This window comes from Acanthisitta chloris, unplaced genomic scaffold, assembly GCF_000695815.1.
Source record: "Acanthisitta chloris isolate BGI_N310 unplaced genomic scaffold, ASM69581v1 scaffold5867, whole genome shotgun sequence".
NCBI classification, from domain to species: Eukaryota; Metazoa; Chordata; class Aves; order Passeriformes; family Acanthisittidae; genus Acanthisitta; species Acanthisitta chloris.
The window spans coordinates 141963-146407 of NW_008684192.1; the positions used below are offsets into that span (position 1 = coordinate 141963).

The following is a 4445-nucleotide window of genomic DNA, read 5'->3' on the forward strand; positions in this document are numbered from 1 at the left end:
CTCAGGTTGGATATGGCTGTAGGTTCATGGAGCAGTGTTTGGAGATGAGGCTCTCTGAGCTTAGTGCCAGCTGCAGCCCAAGAGCTGCAAACAGGGACTTGGTCCAAAGAAATTCTTGTCCTGGCAGTGCCCTGCCCTGCCCCAGTAAATCCCTGAGCGAGTGTAAATCTGCTGAGGGGAATTGTCTGCGTGAAGCCTGGCCGGGGCATTTCTCTGTGCTCAGGCTGCATCACGAGCAGTTCCTACTCCCTGGGAGGGCACAGATCCCTGTAGGTTGCTTTGCCCTTTACAGAATGGGATTTGAACCAGCCGAGAAGTCCAAGAGCAGCACTTAAGAGCTCGGAGTGCCCCAGACAGGCTGAAGCGGTCACCGGCAGCAGCGTGGGAGTCCGGGATGGGACAGCAGGCTGAGCTCTGCTGGGGGTTTCTGTCCTCAGCACCGTTCAGCGTCCCGGCGAAATAATGCCAAAACCCACTCAGAACCTGAACTGGCTGCTGAACTTCCACTGCAGGAGTGGAACAGCCACGTTTGCCACTGCCCAGAGGTTGCGTTGAGATTCTGCCACAGCTTTGTTCTGCGGTGCCTGCAGGGACGGTGGGAAAAGGTCATCACATAAACACTGCTGCGAGTGCTTTGTCTGCTTTGAAAGGAGGAGGTGAAGGGGATTCTATGGAATGCCTCCTCCTCCTCCCCTGTCCCCCACACCATCCCAGTCCCAGCCCGTGGTGGGGCAGGAGCTGACCCACGCGGCCCCGTGGGGTTTGGCTGCGGTGGGTGCTGCGTGTTTGGGGCTGGGGATGGGCACAGGGAGGGGGATGCAGCAGGCAGGAGCACCCAGGCTGTGAGAACACCCCGAGGAACGCTCAGGGTGTGGAATTGGTTCACCTTTTCCTTCGCCTGCTGCTCCTGGCGCTTTTGTTTTTAAGGATAAAGATTGCAGTGTTTTCCCCGATGGTTTGAACAAAGGTTGAGCGCGGGGGGAAATCCATAAAACAATGTCACCAAAACATGAGGAGGAGAGGGAAGCTTTAATAAAGCAGTGCCAGGCCTGTGCACCTGGGAGCGGGGCGGGATGGGGTGGAACGGGAGGGAGTGCGGGAGAAGGTCACCTCGGCCGTGCGGTGACAGAGCAGCATGGCCGCGCCTCGGGGCCAGCGTTGGCAGGAGCTCATCAGTCTGTAGGTGTCCCATCGGTCCATCCTCCAGGGTGTGGTCCCAGGGCTCAGCAGAGCCTGAGGAACGTGCTTGGGTTGGGGCAGAGGGCAGATGGAGGGGGCAAACTTCAAGGGAGCCATCCGCAGCAGGGAGTGACTCGGCTGCAGCTGTGGGAGGAGGTCAGAAGACAGTGTTAAGGCACTCAGGGATGACAAAATCCTGGGTTTGGATGGCTCAGCAGTGAAAGTTCCTCTTTTTTTGCCTCATCATCCATTCATGGTCTCAAAAAGCAGCTGCAGAGGCAGGGAAGCAGCTGTACCCAAGGAACACAGGGAAGCATACTTTAGACATGATACTTTAAATTTTAGACATGATTATTAGCAAAGAGCTCTGGGTTTTGTGCTTGTCCAAGCCTTGTTTTCCTTCTCCTTTCCCAGCAGATCCCTTTGACAGAGCTGCTCAGCTCTGTGTGGTCCCTATTAAAAGTTTCCTTTCCCAGGGTGATTCTACTCCTTTGTTGCATCTGGTTCTTGAACACTTTATATTATCAAACAGCAAAACTGCTTTTATTGATGCAGCAAAGAACAATGGGATTTCTCCAACAGTGCTCCCAAAAAGACGCTCATGGCTTTTTTTCTTCGGCTGGCTTCCAACAGCGGATAAAATGATGAAGATATGTTAGGTTTACTCTGGTCACTTCAACAGGAGATTGGTAATATCAACAAATGACTCCAGTAAATGGATGAACTCCTCTGCTCCAGCCAGGCTGAGGCAATGTGTGCCTGCCCATGCTCCCGGCGAGACAGGCAGCTGGAAAAGCAGAGGCAGCCACAGTTTGATAGAGCACAGATGGGGCTGGGCAGAGGTGATGGTGCTGGGCACGTGTCGGGTCACTGAGGGTGATGGCAGTTGGGTTGGACACTCTGGTCACTGAGCAGAGACATGGGCCCAGTCCTGCTCCCCCTGTGAGCTGAGCTTCCCCTGGTGCCTTGGCGCTGCCTTCGGGTTTTCTGTGGGAACAGATGTCAGGATAAGTGTGTCTGCAGCACTAAAAAGTTTATGCTGTATTAAAAATCTGATGTATGTATTTTAACAGCCACTGTCAGCCTCTGCCCCCAGACACGTGTAAAATGTGATGACTCCTGACTACCTGGAACTGGTACTGAGGAAGCAAAGAGGTTTTGGGGGAGGAGTGTGGAGCTTGGGATGGATGCTGGGGCTGGGAGCATCCGTGGTGTTAATGAGGAGGTGCTCTGACAGTGTTCCAGGCCAGGTTGGATGGGGCTTGGAGCAACCTGAGCCGGTGAAAGGTGTCCCTGCCCATGGCAGGGGGTGGAATGAGATGAGCTTTAAGGTCCTTCCAACCCAAACCATTCCTTGGTTCTGTTACCTCACTTCACCTGTGTTCCTGGACAGAACCTTCGAGCTTGCATTAAGAAGGGTGTTTTCCCCATCCCCTGTAATTTTTTTCTCAGAGCTTTTCTGGGAACACACATGTGAGAGACCAGAGCGATCTGAACTTTTTTCTTGTTTTTACCCCGTGCACACAGAGGGAGAACAGGGCTGTGTCAGCACTTGCAGGGATGTCTGAGGCTGCGTCTCGCAGCCCTCGGTGCTGGTGGGAGCTGCAGTGTGCTGGGCTCTCCGTGGTGGTGGGAGCTGTTTCCAGGAATCGCTGAGCAAATCCTTCGCTCTTTGCATGTGTATCCAGAGGAACAAGTGGTGCGTGTGTTCAAAGCATCTGTCCTAGCCAGGCACTCTCTCTCACAGCAGTGTATGTTGTTTGCTTAGGCAAATACTGATACGGTGCGTGAGCAGCAGGGATGGAGTCCTGGCCAAGGATATTAATAATGGCCAGGAATGTTGTGTGCTGCCTGAAGTTTTAGCCCAGAGGTGTCATAACTGCACAGCTCAAAGGGATTAGCTTAACCTGAGGCTAAGCTGCTCATTTTTGCTGGTATTTCCCTTGACCCAGTCAGTATTTATTTCAATTCCTTGAATAGTTTTTTGTTGTTTGGTGCCTGATTTGTTATTCCTTTGCATTGTGATGTATGGAGTCAGCAGGGCAGTGGAGAGTCTGTGCTCTCCTTCCACTTGGGGATGCTGCCCAGGGAGGGTAAAACATCCATGCAGGCTGCAGAGCTGTAAGAAAGCATTTTTTATGTCACTTTGTATGTCATTGGGTTTTGAGCATTTCCCATGGATGTGAGATACAAATCCAGCAAGGAAAAACAGATTGATGAAGGTGGGGGGGGTTCACTCCATGGGGGTGCAGACTGTAGAATTTGCCCTTGTGTCCTCATTCTCCTGAGCGTTGTGTTGGTGTCTCCTGCAGCAGTTCCAAGTGGTGACACTGAGGCTGGACCAGTCTGGTGTTGGCTCTCCTGTTCCTCCCAGTGCAGCAGCCCTGGGGAGGGGGTGTCTCTGCTGGGGTCTGTGCTGACAGCTGCCAGCAGTGTCCCCAGAGCCACCTTCAGAGCCCGTTTAGCTGGGCTGGTGCTCGGGTGGTGATGAGAGAATGACACCTGCACACACACAGCAAAGTGCCCTTCACTCTGCGGTTTCCAGGGAGGACTCTGTACCCTCTGCTGGCAGCTTCTGAGCTCGGGGCAGTGTGTGTTTTGCAGGGGGTGCTCTCCTGGCACGGGGGGTCTGTCCACCCCAGCCCTGAGCTGTCACACTGCTGCTGCAGGATCCAGGTAGGCAGGAGGAGTCACCTTGAGCGCAGCCATTCAGCTGCTTGCAAAACTTCCCCCCTGCAAAGTCAGGTCTGGAGACAACAGCCTTCCTCTGGGGGCACCTCTGGCAGCTGCTGTGCCCCTGAACTCTGTCGTGGGGGTGACTGACTTCCAGTGGCACGCACGAGGAGAAGGTTCTGGGCTTGGCTGGTGTGTTGGAGAGCAGCAGTGGCAGGTTTTGGCTTTGTTCCTCCACCATGGAGCTGCCTTGTGGCTGCACTCAAGCAGAAATCCCTGTCTCCAAAAATCCCTTTTTGGTCTGGAGGGACAGGTTGGCTCCAGGGACACAGGAGCTGAGTGGGGGCTACCAGGCTTGGGAGGCAACGGCTTACTGGGCAGGGGTGAACTGTGGCCCCATCACCAACTGGGGGACACTGGTTTGCACTGCTTTTGGTGTCAGGTTTTCTGAGACTGGACCATTGCTGACATGTGGCACAGATGGGCCAGAGTGGGTCACGCTGGGGGGTCTGCCCTTGGTGGGCCCACATGAATGGCCCAGTGCAGGTTGGCACCCATCATCCCCCTCTTTGTCGCAGAGGAGACAACTCTGG

At 54.4% G+C, this 4445-nt stretch overlaps 1 protein-coding gene across 1 annotated transcript in view; it reads left to right on the forward strand.

Annotated features, from left to right (window-relative positions):
- Positions 1-4445, forward strand: part of MSI2 (musashi RNA-binding protein 2) — a gene marked incomplete at both ends in the record, with an annotated part of 124951 nt that overhangs the window by 69455 nt on the left and 51051 nt on the right. The gene's annotated exons all lie outside the window — the stretch shown is intronic.